The 25,434-nt window shown below is 40.4% G+C and overlaps 1 long non-coding RNA gene across 1 annotated transcript; it reads left to right on the plus strand.

The window, feature by feature from the left end:
- Nucleotides 1–1,147: 1,147 nt before the first annotated feature.
- On the plus strand, nucleotides 1,148–24,270 carry LOC118013497. Its single transcript, XR_004680038.1, has 2 exons — nucleotides 1,148–1,289; nucleotides 24,143–24,270. It is a non-coding gene; the product is annotated as an uncharacterized LOC118013497 (long non-coding RNA).
- The last annotated feature ends 1,164 nt before the right edge of the window (nucleotides 24,271–25,434 follow it).

Genomic DNA, 25,434 nt, shown 5'->3' on the forward strand with positions numbered 1-25,434 from the left:
CTGCTGGAGAGGAAGAGCCAGGACCTTTTGTCTCATAATGTATGGAAGAGTGTGCGCATGTATGTGATGATGATGATTAAATGGTACATGGTATCAGCGAAAATTGTCAGCACGGATGCTGATTAGGGATGCTGAAGAACTAATAGTATGGAAGGAAACTGGAAAAATTGGGCTGAGTGTGGAAAAGGAATACTAATTACAATCATTTATGCGAACTGCTTACCATTTATGACTAATTACCACCCAACACAATAACCATTAGGTATATCATTAAGTATGTGTCAGATTAACTTTGTTGTCAGTTTTATTTGTGATTAGAACAGTAAACTCTGCATGTATGCTTGCACTTAATAGTTTGTTGCTCATGCAAGCACGGCTGTCAGCTCACAATTTAAAAAAGCATTATGTTAGGGCTGGAGCGTGGCAGGCTTTGAATTCCAGGCTAAGTAGTTTGTAGTTAATTTAGGAGGCAATGGGGAGCCCTTACAGAATAATCAACAGGGAAGGTACATGATCAGTGCTGTACTTCAGGAATCACAGACTGGCAGGGCTGAAAGATTCCTTAGAGATTACTTACCCAGTGGTCACCATCCAGGGGGCACTGGCAACCACACTGAAGGTTCTGGAGGGATTGTCAAGATTTCAGAAAGACTAAAGGGAGTCATGCATTTCTCATGCTGTACATGTTAAGGCTGTACATTTCAACTACGATGTCAATTTTATTTGTTTTGGGCTAAAATTGATCAAACTGGGACAGTGATCAGAAGCATTGATTGGCAGTTATGAAAGTCTGATTATTTTTATTTTTTGAAGGTTTATTTATTATTTTAGAGTGAGAGAGTGAGTGGGGGGAGGAGCAAAGGGAGAGAACCTCCAGCAGACTCCCTGCTGAGCGCAGAGCCCCAACAAGGACCGTGACTTCGACAGTGGCAATGACAACAACAACACAGGGCTTGATCCCACGATCCCAAGATCAGGACCTGAGCTGAAATCAAGAGTTGTATGCCCAACTGACTAAGCCACCCAGGCGCCCCTGATTATTTTTTTTTAATGGGAAAACAAATTAATTGTTTCTTAGCAAATGAAAATTTTAACATTAGATTTTTTTTTTTCTAATCATGGACTCTACAAGTTAAAAACAAAAGGACTTTTGGATTGTGAAAAAGTTGGGAACCTCTATTATAATCCAACCAATCCTTTCATCTACAGATGGGAAAACAGAGCCTAGAGACAGATGAAACTTGCCTTAGAGGAAGACGGACAAGTGGATTTGACAGTACTAATGGAAGGTAAGTGAAACTAGATACCACAAAATCAGTACCAAGAGAGGTGCCTAGATTAGGGTGGTAGAAGCCGATCTACAAAGGAGAAGGGCAGATGGAGAAAATGAAAAGGCAGCATCAGACAGGAGCACTGGTTGGATGTGGGCAGAGAAGAAGAGAGAGAAGTTGAGGAGGACTCTAAAATTTCCAGTGTGACTGAATGGAGCAGTGATGGCATCATCAGCAGAAATATAAAAAGCTGGAGGAAGAATTGGTTTTCGAGTAGAGGGGAATCGTGAGTTTGGTTTTAGAACATATTGCCCATAACTTGTAGTGGTGCATTTTCAAAAAGAGCATGATGATAGAAATTGGAAACACGTGGGGTTGGCTTTTCATAAGGAATTTTTCCTTTGACTCTCGTTTTCCATATCTATAGGTCTAGGGCAATAATATCTGCCTTATAGAATTAGTGAGAGGGTTAAATGGGAGCAAAAATAGAAAATACCTAGCACAATATCTAGCCAAGTGGCAAGAGCTCATTTCTCTTCTCTGGGGGATGTATGGAGATAGAAATGTTTAAGAGGCAGTTAAGAAACAAGGGAGAGTTCAGGAGAGATATCAGATCCCAAGTTATATGTTTAGGATGCAAAAATGTTTTATTTTTATTTATTATATTTTTAACTGTGAAACACAGATAGTGCTTTCCCAGGGTTTCTGGGAGGATGATGTTGCCAGGACATAATACAGGAGAAGCCACACTTACTGAGAGTTTGGGAAGGACTCTAGCAAAGGAACATGAAGGAATGGACAGAGGGGGATAGAGAGCACACTGTCAATGAAGCCAAGGGAGGCAAAATAATTTGAAAGTGGAAGGTGTGGTCCATGGGGTCAAAGGCAGTAAAAAGATCTAGAAAATGAAGACAGAGATGAGGCCATTAGGAAGTCACTTTTATTTTATTTTTATTTTTTTTAAAGATTTTATTTATTTATTTGACAGAAAGAGAGAGCACACAAGCAGGGAGAGTGGCAGGCAGAGGGAGAGCGAGAAGCAGGTTCCCCACAGAGCAGGGAACCCAATATGGGACTCGATCCCAGGACCCTGGGATCATGACCTGAGCCAAAGGCAGATGCTTAACTGACTGAGCCACCCAGGTGCCCAGGAAGTCACTTTTAGAGACCTCAGAGAATTTGGGATGAATTAAATAAGAGGCTAAGTAGCAAGTGAAGGTAAGTCAGTAGAGACAGTAAAGGAGAAGGAACCCTTTCAACATGGACCATGAAACAAGAGGGATAGAGGCGACAGTAACTCAAAAGAGTAGCAGCTATAAGGGAAGGTTATTTCAGGCTACTTAAAACCTGAGCATGTTGTTGGCCAAGGGAATGATAACAGTGGAGAATAGACTGATAAGACAGAAGAGACAGGTCATATTTATAAAGCAAGGTCTCTTAAGAAGTTATTCATAGGCAGCCCCAGGCTGTGGTCACTTTAAAGATGTGCTTAGTGGAGGACCAAACGTTTAAGCCAAGAGAAGTCACCTGAGGTCAAACCAGAAGCAAGAAATCCATTGGAACTGTTTGCCTATACTTGTGAACAAACCACCCTAAATAAGGAGCTACTCTTCTCAGTGTGCAGGGTACCTTGCATGATTTAGGGACTCTGAGTATGGCTCCTTAAGGCAGGGAGCTCAAAATTCTGTTCCTTAGGATTTTTCGATGCAATTAAGCTTTAATGACAGAGTAATTGAAATTAAACCTTCCTTTCTCTTTAAAGTATGGAACAAGACCCAGATGTTTACTTTTACTATTTAACATTATTCTGGACATACTGGATGATGTAGTTAGGAAAGAGGAAAACAAGAGGTTAAAAAAAATTGGAAGAGAGACTTCTGGAATGGCCATGAGAGAAGCTTTGGCACATTACCCCGGCAAAACAACTATTTAACAGGTAAAAATTATTAAACACACACACACACACACACACACACAAACATTTAAAGTCTCTGGAAATTGGAGAAATGTTTATTCAAGAAAATCTACTAAATCTTGGTAAGAAAAATGAGAGTCTGTGTCATTTAAGCCAAATCTGCTCCCAACCCCCACCTTACCCCAGGTTAGTGATAGCAACTCTATCCTTAGGTGTGGCTAAGAAGATGAGGGCTCTCTCTGCCCCAGATTCTAGTCCAGGGCTACTATTTCACAATCAGAAAGGCAGGCTCAGGATAACCTGTGTGGCTCAGTCAGTTAAGCGTCTGACTCTTGGTTTCTCCTGGGGTTGTGATCTTGGGGTTGTGAGATGCAGCCCCATGTTGGGCTCCATGTTCAGCCTGGAGTCTGCTTGGGATTCTCTCTCTCCCTCTCCCTCTGCCCCTCCCCTGCTCACACATGTTCTCTCTCTCTCTCTCTCTCTCTCTCTCTCTCTCTCTCTCTCACTCAGAGAGAAACGGACCACTGTCCTACCCTGGGCAACCACCAGTCTACTTTCTAGCACTATAGATGTGCCTCTTCTGGGCATAGCATATAAATGAGATAATGTGATATGTAGATTTTGTGTCTGGCTTCTTTCACTTAGCATAATGTCTTCAAGGTTCATTCATGCTATAGCATGTATCAGTACTTCATTCCTTTTTTTTATTGTGGTAAAATATGCGTAACTTAGAATTGACCAATTTAACCATTTTTTTTTTAAGCTACAGTTTGGTGGCATTAAGTACATTCATACTGTTGTGCAACCATCACCACTAACCATCTCCCAAATTTTTCATCATCTGTACCCATTACACAATAATGCCCAATTCCCCTCTCCCCCCATCCCTGGTAACTGCAATTCTACTTCTCTCTATGAATTTGACTGTTGGGGTTACCTCATGTTTGTGCAATAATACAATATTTGTCTTTTTGTGTCTGGCTTATTTGGCAGAATCATAGTCTAGTGTGTGGAGATACCACATTTTGTTTACCTGTTCACCAGGTGATGGACATCTGGGTTATTTCCACCTCTGGGCTATTATGAAAACTGCTGCAATGAACACCTGTGTACAGATTTTTGTGTGGACATATGTTTTCATTCCTCTTGGGCATGTATTTAGAAATTGCCAGGTCACATGATAACTCTATGTTTAACCTTTTGAAGAGCTGCCAAACTGTTTTCCAAAGTGACTGCATCACTTCACATTCCCAGCAGCAATGTGGGCTGCCGATTTCTGTCATCCGTGCCAACACTTGCTATTGACTTTTTAAAAATTATAGCAATCCTAGTGGGTGTAAAATAGTATTTCATTGTGGTTTTGCTTTGCATTTCCCTAATGACTAATGATTTTGAGCACCCTTTCGTGTGCTTATTGGCCACTTTTATATCTTTAGAGAAATGTATATTCAAATGCTTTGCCCATTTTTAAATTGGGTTGTAGTTTTATTATTGGTTTGTAAGAGTTCTTTATATGTTGTAGAAACAGGTCTCTTGTCAGGTATATGATTTGCAAATATTTTCTTCCATATTGTGGGGTTGTCTTTTTACTTTCTTAATGGTGTCATTTGAATCATAAAAGTTTTTAATTTTAATGAAGTCCAATATTTCTACTTTTTTAATAGTTGTTTACACTTTTGGTGTCATGTCTTAGAAACCATTGCCTAATCCAAGGTCATGGAGATTTACACTTATTTCACAAATAAAATACACAGGATTACTGAGAAGATAATCACATGGAAAAAGTTATCCAACTATTTGAAAATCTGTAATATAGTTTTACATAGATACAGGTATATCTTTATGAACTTAGTAAATAACAAGATTTATTGGTAGGTCTATAATTTTGAAGTAGTAATGAGCATGATGATATTTTGAGATATCTATAAGTCTAATGTGATAGGAAAGTATCTGTGATTTCTATTGGTGACCAAGTCATAGGTGTTGTTGATGTTACTTTGGTCTGTTGCTTACAGCATGACAAAAGGAACTGCTACATTTCAATTAGAGGTTAGTAGAATTAAGTTGTAATTTTTTCCTACCCAAGTTAATAGATTCTCTGAATTCTACCTGTGGATCCTAGGTTAAGAACCCTTACTATAGATAAAGTCAAAGCTCCAAATGAATAAGAATACTGTAAAATTTCATTCTAAGGTAACCAAGCAAGATTTACCTATAAAATCCAAGTGTTGAGTAATCAACAAAAAGGTAAAAGTAATGTTGAAATGATGACAACTGACTTAGTCTTAACTATTATCTACCTTGGTTGGGGACGATTAATTCAGTGTAGGAAAGTATTTTGGTAGTCCCTTCCTCTTCAAATACAATATTACTATCCTTTTAATAACTGGACTAATGGGATTCAAATTTTATCTAAATACTCTAATTCACTCTGATTCCAACTAAATGTTGAAAACATACATAATTTACTTTCTGGTTGGATTTATTCAAACTGTTCTCAGAAGAGATGAGTTTGTTGAGGCAACCAGCTGCTCTGGGCATTCTCAGGTAGAAAACTGTATTCAATTGTAAAGGGAAAAATACCAAATACTAGAAATAGATCACAGAAGAGAGTGTCTAAGGGAAAAGTTTAATAAGGTGTTATATTTCCTAGCTCACTGGAAACAGATGCCTCCCTCTAATAATCTGTTGATATATTTGCTACTATTATGGTTTTGAATAGTTAATGCATTTACATGGTTCAAAAGTCAAAGTGATATAACAAGGAATCTGGTCTGGTAAAAGTCTGGTAAAAGTCCATTTACCCTGCCCCCCAATTCTATAGGCAGTGATTCTTTATGAAATGAAAGCAAACATCTGTGTTTTTACCCCTTTCTTAAACAAATGACAACATACTATATATACTGTTTTGCACCATGCACTTTTCTCTTAATAGTATATCCTGGTGAATTTTCTATATCAGTGTAGTAAGAGTGTCCTCATTCTCTTTTACAGCTGATGAGCATCCTATGGTGGGAATATACATGCCATTGTTTATTTCACCTATTCTGTCTGACAGACCCTAGAATTGTTTCCAGTCTTTTCTATTTGTGGGTCTACTTTTAAACTTTTACAGGTTTTATTTAGAAGTTGCTTTAGTCTAGACTCTTTGTGTTGTAAGTGGCAGGAATTTGATTTAAATTAGTTTAAATAAAAAATGGGATGCTTCCTACTGAGTGGTAACCCAGCCTTCCCTCCTTTTTGCCCATTCATACTAGCATGAAACCTTTGCTTTTACAACACACATCTGGCCTTTATTTCTCTTCTTTACCCATAAGCCCAGTACAATCCAAGTTCACTGCTTGGCATCTCCTTGATCTTAAATCAAAAGCAGAGTCAAGCCCAGGAATCATATGTCAATCCTATTATAAGGTGGCCATCCAGATGATTCATAGCATGCCAACATAAAGGTCTTGTTTAGAGAAGCATCAAAATAACATAAAATTAAAATATTCTCATGGAGACCTCATTTCCCAGAATCATTTCTGGAATTCCAAGTGGGGAAAACACTGGACTTCAGTATGTTTTCAGGAACATTTTAGGTGCAAAACTAGGAGTCTTCTAACACCAAGAAAATGAGAATTTGATCCAAGACAAAAATAGGCATTTCTGAATGACCAGACTGTTCCCCAGTATCTACACTTGAGATACTTACACAAGTTAGAAAGTATTGCTACCACAAGAAATCAGGTTAGTGGGTGGAGAATTTGGCCTGGCCTGCATCAAAAAGTTCATCCCAGGGGCACCTGGGTGGCTCAGTTGGTTGAGCCACTGCCTTTGGCTTGGGTCATGATCCTGGAGTCCCGGGATCGAGTCCCGCATCGGGCTCCCTGCTCAGCGGGGAGTCTGCTTCTCCCTCTGACCCTCCCCCTTCTCATGCTCTCTCTCAAATAAATAAATAAAATCTTAAAAAAAAAAAAAAAAGGTCATCCCACCCAGTGGATGGAGAACTTTTTTTAAAAAGATATTTTAAAGGGCTGGAAAATAAGATCTATATGAAGAAAGTAAAATGAATTGGTGTTATTCAGTTTGGGGATGAAAAGAATGAATTAGAGTTGAATATATGAATCAAGATGAAGATCAGTTAATCTCTGTAGGAGGAAGAGAAGATAAGTGACCTTCACTTGCAGGCAGATTATGAATGAGGAAATGCTCTCTGATAATTAGAACAATGAGCAATGGATGAGGATTAGGAGTCCCTTTGCTTAAAGGTAAAAAAGCCCCATCTGTTTATGTGTGGAAGATGATAGTCAAAGACTCTTGGAGCTCTCCTTTTAAGCATAATGGTAATGTTTGTGGCCCTCACTAAGGGTTGAGGTAAACTAGAAAGGAACTATGGATACCTTTGGGGATTTGAATCAGTAGACCTGGCTTAAGAAAAGATTCACGGGGCGCCTGGGTGGCTCAGTTGGTTAAGCATCTGCCTTCAGCTCAGGTCATGATCCTGGAGTCCCGGGATCGAGTCCCGCATCGGGCTCCCTGCTCGGCGGGGAGTCTGCTTCTCCCTCTGACCCTCCTCCCTCTCATGCTCTCTGTCTCTCATTCTGTCTCAAATAAATAAATAAAATCTTTAAAAAAAAAAAAGAAAAGATTCACATCTCTTCCCAAAATCTATTTTAGCTGGTAAAAGATTTAAATTACAGGTGTGTTCATTTAGGAAATGGCTGGAACTCTTAGAAGAGAGAATGATGAGTTTTGCTGCTCTTAAAAGCAACTATGATAAGTTTCATGGTCTCATTTAATTGGATAAATTTCCTGGGGTTAACCTTATCTCAGAAGATTCTGCAAGACATACAACTTGACATTTTATCTATTTGGGGTTTTTTCCCCCAAAATCAATCCTTGTGCCATATACCTAGGGTGATCTTATTTTCTGAAAAATATTTGCAACATATGGTTTGAGAAGAACATGCTTAGGAATAGTGGTATGGCTTATCCTATTTATACAGTCAATAATTATTTACTCTGTACCTACTGTATGCTAAGCACTATCCTAGCTACTTGGAAAACAGCAGTGAATCACACATAAAAGCTTTCTGCCTTCATGGAACTTACATGATTGTGAGGGGAGAGAAATTAGATAAACAATAGATATTTAAATCTAAGTAAATTGTGTAGTATGTTAGATAGTAATAAGTGCTACTGGAAAAAGAAAAGGCAGAGCCTGGCAAGGTGGATCAGGCATGCTGGGTTGGGAGCAGGAAGTAGGTTGCAGGATTAAGTAGGGTGGTTAGCACAGTTCTGTATGAGAAAATCAGTTTTGTTAAAAAACTTGAAAAAAGTGAGGAAAGGTAGACATCTGGGGGGGTGGGGGGAGAGACCTAGGCCAAGGGGACAGCCTATGGGACAGCAAATGGGAAGGCCTTGAGACAGGAGAATGGTTGGTGTGTCCACAGAATAGCAAGGAGGCCAGTGTGGCTGGAGGGGAGGGAGTGAGATCAAGAGTAGTAGTAGAGGAGGGGCAGATCATGAGGGCCTTGCAGATCATAGGAAGGGCTTTGGCTTTGACTTAGAGGAAAATGAGAGTCATTGATGTGTTTTGAGCAAGACTTGTCGGATCTGATTTCTGCTTTTAAAAAGATTGCTTCTGCAGCTTTGCTTAGAATAAACTGAAAGTAAGTGGGATGTATGGTTTCCATACCCATGGATTTACCAGAGTTTAGTTAAATAACAGCACCACCCAACAGCACGCTTCAAATTTCAGTTATCATCACATACTAACCGTGCAATTGCATGAAGTACAGATTGTGCTGACTGCTCTTTTCAGTCCACACCTCACTACATAAATAATGGGTGCCTATAAGGATCAGTGACCATTCACGTCACTTCTTTCAAAGTCTGTTGGTGCTTGGCGTCGCCGATTCATGTTATTCAGTTCATGCAGAGAGCAAACCCTATACTTGTGTGTCACCTTCTTGATTCACAGTGATAAACCCACGTGACATTTGACAAAAATGGATACTCGGAAAAGGGGGAATTGGCCAACACAGAGGAAAGCGCAGCGAAGAAACCAAAACATCTAATGCTGAAAGTGAAATTCAAATCAAAGGTATATGGAGTTATAGAAGAAATAGCTGACTGTGAGATCATAGCAGTGTTGACACTGCCACCATTCGAGAGACCCTAGATATGCAGAGGAACTTATGTAGAATTACATAGAGGAACTTTGTGAAGGTGAAGCTTCTAACATAAATGAGGAAAGTTGCAACAAAAAGAATAGATATCCCAAAGGAAGTGACACCAGCAAAAGCTCACACTGAAGGAATCCATGGAGGTATTTCACAATATCAAGTGTGCAAAGGATAAAATGCTGGAAGCTGATCCAAACTTTGAAAGGAGTATGGCAGTTTACCAAGGCATGAAAAGATGTTCTCTTGGTATTAGAAGTTATGCGGAGAAGGCAAGTACTGTTCAAACCACCTTTGATATGTTTTTTACAAAGAAATAAAGCACTCTGTCAACATTTCTAATTTTTTAAAAAGATTTTATTTATTTATTTGACAGAGAGAGAGACACAGAGAGAGAGAACACAAGCAGGGGGAGTGGGAGAGGGAGAAGCAGGCTTCCCGCGGAGCAGGGAGCCCGACGCGGGGCTCGATCTCAGGACCCCGGGATCATGACCTGAGCCGAAGGCAGACGCTTAACGACTGAGCCACCCAGGCACCCCAACATTTCTAATGTTTTAAATTACAGTGTCCAAAACAAATATTAGTTTCACAATTTTTTCATTCTCCTATGTACTGATAATGAAACGGACAGTGAAGGAGTTAATGTTTTGAAAAAAAAATTTGAATGTCAGAGAACAACTGCAGTTTCTCCCACTGAGTAAGATTGCTTTGCACTGTTTCAGCTGACAGTCATTTTCAACATCCTCCACTGCCATGCACAGTGAGGACTGCCTGTACTTAGTGATGATTAGATCTGGGGTTTGACCTTGGAAGTGAGTGGCTACAGTGAGGTAGAGATGATCTTGTAGTTGAAGGCTTTTTGGTGCTCCTGTTCAGTAGAAATTCTAGAACCCTCAACAGCTGTGAGAGATTTATATCAGTGACTTGTTAATAAAATCAACCCAACAGCTTAGTAGTGTGAGGAGAGGTGCCAGGAAGGTCCCATACTCCCAACCCTTCTCTCTCTTGTTGCCATTGTACTGTAAAATGCTGCCATTAGAGATTTAGGTCTTCAGGTTAAGCCTTGCCCTTCTTGAATTGTTAAAACCTGTGTACCTGAAATGGTAACTATGTGAGGTGATGTATGTATAAACTAATCTTATTGTGGTAGTCATTTCACAATATATATGACTAGCAAATACAAATAAAATATGTATGTGGAGGGGCGCCTGGCTGGCTCAGTTGTTAAGCATCTGCCTTCGGCTCAGGTCATGGTCCCAGGGTCCTGGAATCGAGCGCTGCATCAGGATCCCTGCTAGGTGGGAGGCCTGCTTTTCTCTCTCCCACTCCCCCTGCTTGTGTTCCCTTTCTTGCTGTCTCTCTCTATCAAATAAATAAATAAAATCTTTAAAAAAAAATATGTGTATGTGGAAAGACTCCTATAGCAAGTAAGTGCTCTAGGACATTACAGGAAAGGGTTACTGAGGTTCCAGAAGGGGCATCGTTTTAGAAAAAGAAAATAAATTTGGCAATATGTAACAAAAGCCTTAAAAATGTGTGTTCCCTTTGACCCAGTAACTTCACTTATGAGAGAGTCTATCTGAAGGGAAGAAGACTAAAAATTATGAACAGAATTGTCATGTTATCTTTTATAATAAATGTTAGAAATAATGGTGGGGGGATGTGTAAGTAAATGTATAATACATGCAAATGATGTAACATTATGCATCCTTAAAAATATATTTATAGGACGCTTGAGTGGCTCAGTCATTAAGTGTCTGCCTTCCACTCAGGTCATGATCCCAGGGTCCTGGGATCAAGCCCCACGTTGGGCTCCCTGCTCAGCGGGAGGCCTGCTTCTCCTTCTCCCACTCCCCCTGCTTGTGTTCCCTCTCTCTCTGTCTCTGTGTCAAATAAATAAATAAAATATTTAAAATGTATAGATATATTTATAAAGATTGGGAATTTTCTTTGGGTTATCATGAAAATATGGGAAGTGATGAGTTTGTGAAATAATATAAATTGAGAAAACAAAAATACAAAACTATACTGTGTGATCTCATTACAAGTGCATAGAAAAAAACTGGAAGAAAAGATGCCAACATGTTATTATGGTTACTTCTGGGTATAGGAATGGCAGGAGATTAAAATGTATAAAATAGGGCGCCTGGGTGGCTCAGTTGGTTAAGCGACTGCCTTCGGCTCAGGTCATGATCCTGGAGTCCCAGGATCGAGTCCCGCATCGTGCTCCCTGCTCGGCAGGGAGTCTGCTTCTCCCTCTGACCCTCCCCCCTCTCATGCTCTCTCTATCTCATTCTCTCTCAAATGAATAAATAAAATCTTTAAAAAAAATAAAAAATAAATAAATAAAATGTATAAAATAAATGCATGTGAATTGTTAAAAAAAATAATAATGCACCATAATACTGGCTCTAAAGCAGGATTTCAGACTAGCCGCATTGACCTTGAGCAAGTTCTCTAGCCTCTCTATGCCCCTGTTATCTCATCTATAAAATATGGGTAACAGTAGTATTGACCTCCTAGGGTTGTTATGGAGATTACATGAGTTAATACTTATAAAACATTTATAAGAATTTCTAGTATATAATAAGTGCTCAATAAATGTTAGCTATTAATTTATTGATGTGCATACACTTGTAAAATGAAAGGATTTTTTTCACTCATTTTCTACATTTTCACTTGTATATACACAGGAATTGTGTATATATGTGTATATATACACACAACAGTGGGGTTTATGATGAATGCAATTAAACAACTTGCTGTATTCACTAAGCAATATATCAATATATTGTGGACAGTCTTGTACATCAGTAATGTAGATCTACTAATTTTTTTGTAATGGCAGCATTAGTGTTCTATATTTTATTTAACCATTTCCTCACTAATGGAGCTATAGCTTATTCTCAAATACTGCTGCAGAGATTCGACCTTATACATATATTTTTCTGCACTTATATGAGTATCTTCATAGGACAGATTCCTAGGAGTGAAATTTAGTCAAAGGATATGTTGTTGATAACAAGGACAGATATTTCCAATTTCCCCTCCAAAGAAGTTGTACTAGTTGACCAATGCATAAGAATGCCATTTTTCTCAGAGCTTCATCCACTCTGGATATTATCAGTCTTTAAAAATTTTCCTACCTTTTAGGCAATATGGTATCTTATTAGGGTTATAATTTGTATTTCTCTGATCACTACTGAGGTTGAACATATTTTCATATGTACATAGGTCCTTTGCATTTCCTCAACCGTGAATTGCTTGCTCAAGTCCTTTTCTGTGAGTTCTTTTCTTTTTTATTTATACTTCTCTGTATTTAAAAAGAAAGAAAAATATTTTCTATTCTTTAAGTAACCTTGTGCTCCATTCTTTATCAACCATACTAGCAGAGGAAAGCATTTGCTCAATCCAAAAGAAAGGAGAATGTAAATGTATATATTTTGTTGAGTCTCTTTTTGGGGGAGGGGGCCGGGAAAAAAATTTACCTGCTTAATTCTGCTTTTCTCAACCTAATATTAAGTGATCCTTTTTTCATTTCCTGGGCCTCCACAGTTGGAAGACGCTATTTGATCATTTCAAATGCACCATGGACCTCTAACACATTTGTCTAAGTCACTGAAGAGTAAACTTTTAAAATTTAACTCAAGAATTCTGTAGTTTAAAAAAAAAAGGGTTTTGTTTTTTTTTTGAGGTTGATCCAGAAGGAAGTGGAGGGCTGCACAGATATTTGATATATTCAGGCCCATTCTAACAACCCATTCTAACCATTCAGGCAGATGCATTTTTTTTTCTTTCAGAATTCTTTCAGAATGACCTCATAATTGAGCTGCCCCTGTAGGCTCAGCATTGAAGAATAATGAGTTTTTGAATGATGAGGAGGACATGTTTTGAAACAGAAGCAAATAGTGCTGATTATTTACAATGCTGCCATCAAGGGAATGTGAGCTAGAATGGCTAGAAATCCTCCTGTGATTGGAGCTGGGGATGGCCATTGCAAAGAGTCCAGAGTGGCAGTGGCCTTTCCTAAGTGTCCTTGCTCCCATTTTTCCTTTACATGAGTAACATGCTAATTGTTGGGTAGCAGAGAGGCCAGCCCAAGCTGATTAAAAGTCTGGCTTAGTGACAATTTAGTTCAGTTCCATTTCTCCTGAATGATACTTCAGTTGTTTAAGGAAAAAAGGCAGGGGTGGGGAACTATCCTATCCTTAGTTATCACTAGTAACATAGGCTTACGGACCTTTCTGTAGCCATAGTATTTTACAGATTTTATTTATTTATTTGTCAGAGAGAGGGCAAGATAGCACAAGCAGGGGGAGTGGCAGGCAGAGGCAGAGGGAGAAGCAGGCTACCCGCTGAGCAGGGAGCCCAACTCGGGGCTCGATCCCAGGATCTTGGGATCATGACCTGAGCTGAAGGCAGATGATTAACTGACTGAGCCACCCAGGCATCCCTGCAGCCAAACATAGTATTAACCTCAGTAAATCTGATGCCTCCTAGACCCTTTTCACTCACATATTATGTGAAAAGACGTTCAGATGCTTTCTGACATTCTGATTCAGTGTCTTGACTATTAAATTCAGCTTGAGCATTGTGTGTAATCTTGGATTCACCAGTGAGCAAGTATTTACCTTGACCATAATTTGTATCAAGGGAATGTTATTTCAGGAAACAGGTTTAGATCACTAGATTCTTAGGCCTTAAAGGTCATCTAATCTAATCCCCTGCTGAGCCTGGAAAATCCCTTCCAGGTCTTTCCCTGCCCCTTAGCTCCCTCCAAGTGCAGAGGTAGTCTCTTGTCAGCTCGAATCTCTCCAGTGACATGGAGATCACTGTTGTATAAGATAGCCCAATCCATCTTGAATAGCTCTGACAGAAAGACTTTTTAATGAATGGAAATTTTTCTTCTGGTAGATTCAACTCATTGATCCAATGGGAGTCCAGAGGTGCCTTCCAGAATGGGTCTGAACTCTCTTACGAATCACATACCTATAAATAGCTCTTCCTTCTCTTTCCATAGCTCCACCCCCCCACCACCATTCAGTCTAAATGTTCCCAGATTTTGTGAATTTTCTTGTAAGAAGCTTCTTCTCTAACATAATCTTCTCTACATGGCCTCCTTCTTTTCCTCAAACATGAACAGCATATTCCTGTCTTGGGGTCTTTATCCTTTCTCTTCCCCCTACCAGAAATGCTCCTCCCTCAGATAATAGCAAGATTTGTTTCTTTACTTCATTTTGTTCAAGTATAAGTTCCTTAGAGAGGTCTTCCCTGACCTTGTGTCTAAAAGAACCCCCACCTCATCTCCATCACTATCCTTTTACCCTGATTCATTTTTTTCATCATGCACATCACTCCCTGAAAGATAATTATATATCTGTTTATAAGTTTGTCTATTTCTCCAGCTAAATGTAAGCACCATGAGGACAGGGACTGTTCATGTTTTATCTAACACATAGTAGACGCTCAGTAAACGTTTATTGATTGACTCAATAGGATATGTTTTTTGTTCCTTTCACTATCCCAGTCACTCTCCTGACTTTCAGTATCCCTCTCAAAGTGCAATGGCCAGAAGTGACAATAGAAATCTATCTATGAGGGGCACCTGGGTGGCTCAGTTGGTTGGGCATGCAACTCCTGATTTTGTCTCAGGTCATGGTCTTGTGGTTGTGGGATTGGTTGGGCTCTGTGCTCAGCAGGCAGTCTGCTTAGGATTCCCACTCTCCCTCTATCTCTGCCCCCCCCACCTCTCTTTCTCTCAAATAAATAAATAAATCTTTTTAAAAGGGAATCTAGCTATGAGCTGACCAAGGCAGAATAAAGCAGAAAAAACACATTGTTCAGGCAGTGAGTGTACACCATGCAGCAAACACCATGCTAGATCATGGACATATGACACTGAACAAGTTCAATATCGTCCCTGACTCCAGAGAACTCACTGTCTAGTATCTTACAGATGTCCTTCTAGCATGATGAGGGCTTAAGGTCACATTTGCTCTTAGGGCAGCCATATCACACATTGCACTGGAGAATTTACAGTCAAAACTTAAAGCTCCTTATCATGAGTTCTTTTTGTGCTCAAGTGCAAAATCATGTATTTACTCTATTAAATATCATTGAGTTAAATTCTGTCCATCATTCTATTAAGTCAAACTATTTTAGGATCTTAATTCAGTCATCCAAGATACTTGCTAGTCTTCCCAGCTTTATTTCATATCTAAGTCTAGTAAATAGGCTTTCTATATATACAGATCATCAATTAAATCATTGATCAAGACACACTTCTATAGCACACCACCAGCAGATTACTTCCAACTCAAGACCCAAGTGATAGTCCCTTCAAATGCTTTGATGCTATCCAGATTTTCTGCCCACCATGTTTCCATATTTACCAATCTGGAAACCCTGTCAAAGAAGGAGTTAAAGTTAGACATGCCTTGTTCCTAGTGAACCCATGTTGGGTCCCAAAGATCATTACTGGCCCTGGCAACCACTATAAATTCTATTCAGTTCACCTAAACCACCCCTTTAATATTCCATTTGATGGTCTTATTTGATATAAACATCATCACAAATTTATCATGTCCAGAATCTAACTTTCTGCCAGTTTTGAAAATCAAAGTATCTATTTCCTTGATTACAGATCCTCTCTTATTTGCCCTGTTTCCTCAAAATCTGCCATGATAGCATAGTATTCTGTGTGCGTGTGCACACACATGTGTGCATACATGCTCTTTTTCCTAAGTTCTCTCCACTGGGAACACAGTCTTCTGAGTAAGGAGTTTCAAACTTATTTATGTAGCATCTATGCAATCTCTTACACTCTCAATTTTGGGCTTCTGCTGCCTCTCACTAAAGTTCTTTTCTAACATTTTCAGTCTTAAGCTCATTGTCTTTTTCAGAGAAGACAACAAATTTGGGGTTCTGCAGCTCCTGTCTTCTATCAACATTATTCCTTTAGTCCTAAGGAGGATACCTCTCCCCTGACTTTGTTCTTACTCAGAACATAACTCATGAAGTCTCATGCTTTCATCCTAGACATTTCCTCCTAGCCTCAGCTCATTGAAGACTTTGACCCTCCTGACATTATTCACATCAGCTGGTGATCCTCTTCTGGTTCATTCTTTTTTATTTTTTATTTATTTTTATTTTTTTATTATGTTAATTGCCATACATTACATCATTAGTTTTTGATGTAGTGTTCCATGATTCATTGCTTGCGTATAACACCCAGTGCTCCGTGCAGCACTAAAGATTTTATTTATTTATTTGACAGAGAGAGACAGCGAGAGAGGGAACACAAGAAGGGGGAGTGTTAGAGGGAGAAGCAGGCTTCCCGCTGGGCAGGGAGCCGGATGCAGGGCTCGATCCCAGGACCCTGGGACCATGACCTGAGCCGAAGGCAGATGCTTAATGACTGAGCCACCCACGCGCCCCTCTTCTGGTTCATTCCTAATCTCCTACCACTCTCCCCACACTGATCCAGCCACAAGCACCTCTTTGCTGTTCCTTAAAGATGTTAAGCATATCCCCAGATCAGGGCCTTTTTATGTTCTGAACCCTTAGCCTGGAATGCTGTTTCCCCAGATGTTTGCAGGATTTGCCCCTCACTTCATTATGTCTCTTTCTAATTGTTTTCTCATTGGAGAAGCCATCCCTAATACCATTACTGGAATAGCACACACATATACCCACTCCTGTGGTCACTCTCTGCCCCTTACCCTGCTTCACTTTTCTTAACAGTTATCACCATCTGACACATTTCTTTGGTTACTGTCTTGTCCCACTAGAAAATAAGTTTCACAGGGACAAGGATTTTTGTTTATTGCTACAACAGTGCTTGTCACATAATAGATGCTCAATAAATATGTGTTAAAATTTAACGAGGGCTGCGTGGGTGGCTCAGTTGTTTAGGCGTCTGACTCTTGTTTTTGGCTCAGGTCATAATCTCAGGGTCGTGTTGTCGAGCCCCCACCCTCAGCCCCCACCCCTCATTGGGCTCTGCGCTCAGCAGGGAGTCTTCTTTAGATTCTGTCTCCTTCTCCTTCTGCCCCTCCCCTGCTCACACTTCTCTCTCTCTAAAATAAATAAATCTTTTTAAAAAATTAATGATTCCTAGGTATTTCTCTTAGAACATTTTTCCTTGAGACCTACTTATGATTTTTCCACCTTCAATATGACTCTGAAGGTCCTAATAAGAAATAATTCTGCTATGAGAATAATGATTAGAAAAATGACTGGAGGGGCTCCTGGGTGGCTCAAGTTGGTTAAGCATCTGCCCTTGGCTCGGGTCATGATCCCAGGATCCTGGGATCGAGCCCTGCATTGGGCTCCCTACTCAGTGGAGAACCTGCTTCTCCCTCTCCCTCTGCTGCTCCCCCCACTGCTGTGCTCTCTCTCACTCTCACTCTCTCATAAATAAATAAATAAATAAATAAATAAATAAATAAATAAATAAATAAATAAATAAATAAAATCTTTTAAAAAGTGACTGGAAATAAAACTTAGATCCTGGACTTCCTATGACTCGATCCATGTGATACACAAAGCCAACCTGAAGGTCTAATGTGGGGCAATACATGTGGGATTGCAGTACTCATTGGAATTTAGTGGGACAAGCCTAAATCCTGGAGGCAGAAGGGGCTGCCCTATCTAAAAGGAGCATATTGTGGGGTGGCTCATTCGGTTAAGCCTCTGACTCTGGATTTCGGCCCAGGTCATGATCTCAGCCTAGTGAGATCAAGCTCCCTGTTGGGCTCTGTGCTTAGTGCAGAGTCTGCTTGATATTCTCTCTCCTTCTCCCTCTCCCTGTGCCCCTCCCCCCACTCATGCACGCACTCTCTCTCTCTCTAAACAGATAAGTAAAATCTTTTTTAGAAAAGGGATCATATCTTCTAGAAGAGGAGGTAAAGTCATAGTGTATATTAAATTGACATTCACTTAGATTTATAGGTACTGACATGGAAAGAAGTCCATGGCATTCCATTAAGTAAAAAAGGCAGAAAATAGAATAACACGTACAGTAAGTTCCATTTACACACTATTGGAGAGAGAGAGAGAGAGAGAGGGATGTCTTGGGTCTGAGGGATTTTAATATTAATATGGTTATCTCTGGATGGTGTCATTTTATTTTAGATTTTTAAAAAGTTCTTTTTGTTTCTGAATTGTTTGATTTTCTTTTAAAACAGTGGGTGTGGATCATTTCCCCCAAATAATGGAGTTTTCTTTGAAAGGTCCACAAAGAACTGAGGAAAGTGGTTGCCTCTGGAGAGTAAATGGAGAACTAGTAAAAAAAAACAGAGGGAATCTCAGTTTTTACTCAATTTGCATTTATACTAGTTGATTTTATACCATGTGCATATATTTAAATAAATATTATCTTAATATTATATATAATTATTTTTATTATACTTATATTTTAAAGAAATATTTTAAGAAATGTATGCACATATTACTTATACATTTATTATTTTATTGTGATATAGTATTTTCAAAGAAATATTATTTTTTAAGAAATGCATAGGTTTAGAAATCTTTGAATCTGAGAATAGTTATTACAGGTATTCTGTATGAGATGTTATAGGCCACCTGACCATAGAGGAGCTGGGAAGTTATTAAATTGTGCTGCCAATTTCCCAAGCCTAGAGAAAACAACTAGAAGGACTGTGGCTTTATAACTAATTCTAACCAACAGGGGGAATCTTTTGGGAAGTAGAAGTGATAAAAACCTAAAGAGAGAATGAGCAAAGGTCTTTGACCTCCAGAAGGGGGATGGCTGAGAAAAGTCTGATGTCCAAGTCCATAGCCTGAGACTCTATAAGAAGACAATTCAAGAGGGTTGGGAAGCTCTCTGAAATACCACTCTGACTGCAACTATAAATGATGTGGATAGAGGAAAATGTGGGACGATTCTTAAGTCAGCCAGAGAATGTGTATTCGAAGTCGTAGAGAAACTAAGATTTTTCAACATGAATTTTTTAAGTGAAAAGAAGCCTTTTTTAGTGGGAGGGGGCAGACAGTAACCAAAGAAATATGTCAGATGGTAATAATTGATAAAAAGACCAAAGCAGGGTAAGGGGGCAGAGAGTAACCAACAGGAGTGGGTATATGTATGTATTCTTTCTGCTATGGCACCAAGGAGACAATTGGGCAGACACCTGAATGAAGTGTGAGGGCAAGCTCTGCAAATATCTGGCCATTTCAGGCAGACAGTTCAGAAAATACAAAGGCTCTGATGTGGAGATAGACTTGGCATCTTTAAGGAATAGCAATGAGGTGAGTGGAATAGTAGAGTACAGGGGGAATAGTAGGAGATGAGCTCAGAAAGGTAGAGGAGAGCCAGATCATAGAGGGCCTCATAGGCTATAACAAGAGTTTTGACTTTTATTCTGAGATGGATCATTATTGAGGTTTTGCGCAGAGAAGTGGCACAAAGTGACTTATGACTTATCAGGATCACTCTGGCTGCTGTGTTGAATAGATGATTGGGGACAAGAATGCAAGCAAGGGGGACCACTGTGGAGGTTACCCTAGTAATAGAGGTAAGAGATGTTTGTGGCTCAGACTGAAGTGTCAGTGAGAGGGCTGGGGAGACAGGGTTACATTCTAGATATATGTTGAAGGCAGAGTCAATAACATTTTTGATGGGGTAGATGCAAGATGTTAAGAAAGAGAGAAAAGATATAGATGTAGTGAAAAGAAGGGGCACATGCACCCCAATGTTCATAGCAGCAATGTCCACAAGAGTCAAACTGTGGAAGGAACCAAGATGTCCTTCAACAGATGAATGGATAAAGAAGATATGGTTCATATATACAACGGAATATTAGCCATCAGAAAGGATGAATACCTACTGTTTGCATTGACATGGATGGAACTGGAGGGGATTATGCTAAGTGAAGTAAGTCAAGCAGAGAAAAACCATTATCATATGGTTTCACTCATATGTGGAATATAAGGAATAGTGCAGAGGACCATAGGGGAAAGGAGGGAAAACTGGGAAGAAATCAGAGAGGGAGACAAACCATGAGAGACTCTAGACTCTGGGAAACAAACTGAGGGTTACAGAAGGGAGGGGGTGGGGGATTGGGGTTAACCGGGTGATGGGTATTAAGAAGGGCACATGTTGTGATGGGCACTGGGTGTTATATGCAACTAATGAATCATTGAACACTACATCAAAAACTAATGATGTACTATATGTTGGCTAATTGAACATAATAAAAGAAAAATAAAGAAAGAGAGAAAAGCCAAGGATAACTCCACAGTGTTTGGTCTGAGCAAGTAGATGAATGGTGATTCCATTTATTAAGATGGGAATAATTGAGGGAGGTTCATGTCTTAGAGAGTGGGGTTCAAGATTGAGATTTAGACATAATGAGTTTAAGATATCTACCAAAGAAGACATCCAAATGGCCAACAGACACATGAAAAGATGCTCAACATCACTCATCATCAGGGAAATGCAAATCAAAAGCACAATCAGATATCTCACACTTGCCAGAATGGCTAATATCAAAAAGACAAGAAATTACAAGTGTTGGTGAAGATGTGGAGAAAAGGGGAACCCTAGTACACTATTGGTAGGAATGTAAGTTGGTATAGCCACTGTGGAAAACAGTATGGAGGTTCCTCCAAAAATTAAAAATAGGAATACCATATGACTCAGTAATTCTGCTACTGGGTATTTACCCAAAGGGAAAAAAAACACTAATTCAAAAAGATAATGCACCTCTGTGTTTATTGCAGTATTATTTATAATTGCCAAGATATGGAAGAACCTAAGTGTCTATCCATAAATAGATAAATGGATAAAGAGGATGTGGGGTGTGTGTGTATATGTATAGATGTGTGTGTGTGTATACACATACATACAACAGAATATTACTCAGTCATTAAAAAGAATGAAATCTTGCCATTTGTGACAACATGGATGGATCTAGAGGGTATTATACTAGTGAAATAACTCAGAGAAGACAAATACCGTATGATTTCACTTGTACGTGGAATCTAAAAAAACAAACAAACAAATAAATGAAAAGCAGAAACAGACCCATAAATACAGAGAGCAAACTGATGGTTGCCAGAGGGGGAAGGAGGGGCAAAGGGGGATAGGCAAAATTGGTGAAGGAGAATGGAAGGTCTGGGCTTCCAGAATGAAGAAGTCATGGGGATAAAATATACAGCATAAGGAATGTAGTCACTGGTACTGTAATAGCGTTGTATGGTAACCAATGGTAGCTACACTTGTGATGAGCACGGCATAATATTTGAGTTGTTGATTCACTATGTTGTACACCTGAAAATAATGTAACATTGTGTGTCAACTACAATTTTAAAAAGAGAGAGAAAAAAAGATATCTATTAGGTATTCAAGTGGAGATGTTGAGTTGGAGGTAAATACATGAGTGTGGAATTTAGGGGCATGGTCTTGTTTAGAGAATAAATTTGGGAGTTCCCAGCATATATATATTTAAAGCCAGGGGAATGGAGAAACAAGTGAACAGGGCTGCTAATTAAGCTTTTCTTACCACTGCCATCCCCCTTCCCTTTCCCCTGCCTTCCTCACACCTGCTTGCCCTGCTCCTGGACCAGAGAGGTAACTCATCGTTTGGACATATTTCCTGCACCTTTTCAATATGCTTTGCTTGGAGACCTCTGAGTTAGAGAACAGAGTAGTTCTACTCCTTTGACCTTCGTATGACAAAAAACCAAAGGGGTTAGGCATGGAGAGAAGGTATTGAATACAGGCAAAACAAGCAACCACTTCCAAGGCGTGTATTCGGGGATTCTGAGAAAATCTATTACCCCCACCCTGCAGTAGCTACCCTATCATTCCTTTAGTGAATCTGGAACTTTTACTGTTGTTGCAAAACCATGACCTCTAGAGGGAAAACCTCACAAAAAAGCACTTTAGAGAAAATCAACTGTTCAACCAATCTGCTTTTTTAATCGAGGGAACTTCAATGAAGAACCACAGAAAATATTAAAATTATGCTTCACTATCTTGTAATGGCTGGTTTTAGAGGGGAAAGAAGCAACAGGGTCGAAGTGACACCTTTCCCCACACAGAGCAGAAGAAAAGGTGAGGGAAAGGGGTGCCTGGGTCTCCAAGTCGGTTAAACATCTGACTCTTGGCTTTGGCTCAGGTGGTGATCTCAGGGTCGGGAGATGGAGTCCCACATCAGGCTCCTCGCTGTTTGCAGAGTCTGCTCTCTCCCTCTGCTCCTCCGGCACGTGTGTGTGCGCTTTCTCTCTAAAATAAATAAATCTTGGGCTCCTGGGTGGCTCAGTCATTGAGCGTCTGCCTTCGGCTCAGGTCGTGATCCCAGGGTCCTGGGATCGAGTCCCACATCGGGCTTCCCGCTCTGCGGGAAGCCTGCTTCTCCCTCTCCCGCTCCCCCTGCTTGTGTTCCTGCTCTCGCTATGTCTCTCTCTGTTAAATAAATAAATAAAATCTTTAAAAAAATAAATAAATAAAAATGTTTAAAAAATAAATAAATCTTAAAAAAAGAAAAGGTGGGGGAAGTCACATTACCTTCCTATTACATACCAAGCACTGTGCTCAGCTCTGTACGTGTATTAGCTCCATAATGAATCCTCCCAACAGCTCTGTGAGGCAGCAATTCTTGCACCCATCTGTAAAGATGAGGAACATGAGGTGCAAAGAGTTTAAACCACTTGCCCAGATTCATATATCTAGTTACTAAGTGGTAGAGTCAGTAATCCAGCCTGGATTCCCCTAAGACCCCAAAGCCTGTGTCCTCCTCCATCTGTATGCTGCCCTGAGCAGGCACAGCAGAGAGGCATGCGGGGGTACGAGTGTGTTAATCCAAGGCCACATCCTGGGGTTCTGGGATTCACAGTATTTATTACCGTTACCCACCTCTTTGAAATGTTGATTAGCCATTGTTCCCAGTTTGTCAAGTGCTTTCATCCTTAAATCTTTAAAGGTTGTTTTTTTTTTCCCCCCTAAATGGGACAACCACCATTTCACACCAAGCTGCAAACTCTTTTCCACCCTCAGGCTAAATAAGCAGGAGTCATCCCAGGTTTAGGTAAAGCCCAGTGATGGACCCTATCAGGCCCCCATCCTCCCAATGGTGAAGGTTTAAATACAGATGTCCCTGGCACTGCAGAATGCAGTCATATGAGTTTCTGACCTTTTCAAAGGCCAACATATATGGGGGTGATGTCATATTTGTACCAGAGACCATGAGAACCTGGAAGCAGGCTGGCCCCAGCCAGGAGCGCATGCTCCTTCATTTGTGCACATCACCCCCAACTAGGTGGTTCTAAGGCAATTTAAAAGGAGGAGGTGACTTTAATTTAGTGGCAGGGGACCGACCTGTGCCGCATCTTAACAGATTGTGTGACTATTTGGCTGGTGGTTCGGCGTCGGGGAGTCAGAGCGGGATCTGTATTCTGATGGGTAAAGTAGAACTGCTCATTCTGGAGTTTGTTGGGCCCCAGGGAGTTTCCTTCTGTCTTCCTCACCTGGGACCCATTAACTGTATTGAAGTAGAACTTGGGCCTCCAAGACAATCCAGTGGCCCCATCTAGGTACAGGCAGAACGGTCTAAAGTCTTGATGGCATTCTTTTCCTCTGAAGTTGTTAGAATGAAACAGTGTGTCATATTTATCCCCTCCTCTGCCAAGAAACCTCTCCCAACGTTGAGATTAATTTTCTCCTCATGCTCCCATAGCCCTTCACTTGCACTTCTATTCCAGTGTTTCCCAGCGTCATCCTTATTAGCATTATTTATGGGCACGTCTGTCTCCTCTTCCAGATCATGAGCTCCTGGAGGGCAGAAACTGGAGTTTATTCATCTCTATCCCCCACGGACTGCGTGCAGGGCCCTGCACATCGTAAGCCCTCAATAACTGCTTGTTGAATTGAATTATTACTCTCCTCCTCTGTTGTTGTGATTGGCATTCATTCATTTAGTCCATTTGCCCCTTAAGAATGTCCTGCCAAGACCCAAAAGTAAAGACTCACAAGTACAAAGAGACACATTTTTAACAGTTGATGGTTTGGGGTGGTTTTATTTTAAATGGGCCCAAATGAAAAGAAACGTTTTCTTAGGTCTTGCCAGCCAGACAGAAAAGGTTATCAGCAGATTAAGAGGAGTGTTCTCAAACAGCATCAAGTGTCTTTCAGTGTGCCCAGTGGGTGGAGGGCTTTATGTGGCCGTGAAAGCTGGAGAGAAGGCTACTTGGATTCATTCTGACATATGTCATATTTTCAAGAGAGGTGTTGAAAGCAGAGTCAAACAAACAGCCAGTCAAAGTGCCGCTCAGTGCACTGGAATTGGCATTACATGAAAGTGTTAGTGAGCACCTCAGTGAACAAGGTTGCCCCCAGCTCTTCCCCAGGAGCTACTTGAAAAGTTGAGAAGGGTACGGGAGTTCTCATCACATAGCCACATTCCCTCCATTGTAGGCTGTGTAGCCGGCCCCCCGAACACTTTGTACCGACTACATTCTAGCTGTCAGGTTGAGTTGATCTTCAAATCAATGATGCTGTCAGTTGAAAACAGCACATCTTTATAGTCTGACACATTTAGGAAACTCCATGGCATATAAAGTGCAGATTCCGCCCCCCCTCCACCCCACCATGACATGGAGAGTTGAAGATCCAGTTGTCTATCAGCGCCAAAGGCAAGGGCTCAGGCAGGCAGGCAGGTAGGCAAGAGCGAATATTTACTGTGCACCCACTGTGTGCCCGGATCCTGAGCCAGTGGGAAGCTGAACAGACATGGTGCCAGCCCTTGTGACCTTTACAGCTGCGGGAGCCGGTAAGGTGTGTAGATGGAAGTGGAGAAGGGGTGGGGAAGGGGGGGCGGGATGAGCATTAAAGAATTACATATGTGAGGAACCAATTACACATATAGTAAGAGCTCTGATGGAGATGCCAAGAGAGCCCGTAAGAGAAAAGTTGGACCTGGGCCAAAGGGCCAGGGCAGGCTCTTCTGAGGGAATACGGTTTAAACAGAGATCTGAAGGATGAGTAGGAATTAACCAAGTGGAATCCCCGTGCACATGTTGGAGGGGGTAGTGTTTAGGGAAACAGGATAGCACT

The sequence above is a fragment of the Mirounga leonina genome, unplaced genomic scaffold (assembly GCF_011800145.1).
Source record: "Mirounga leonina isolate KUSES-001 unplaced genomic scaffold, KU_Mleo_1.0 Mir_101664, whole genome shotgun sequence".
In the NCBI taxonomy this organism is placed as follows: Eukaryota; Metazoa; Chordata; class Mammalia; order Carnivora; family Phocidae; genus Mirounga; species Mirounga leonina.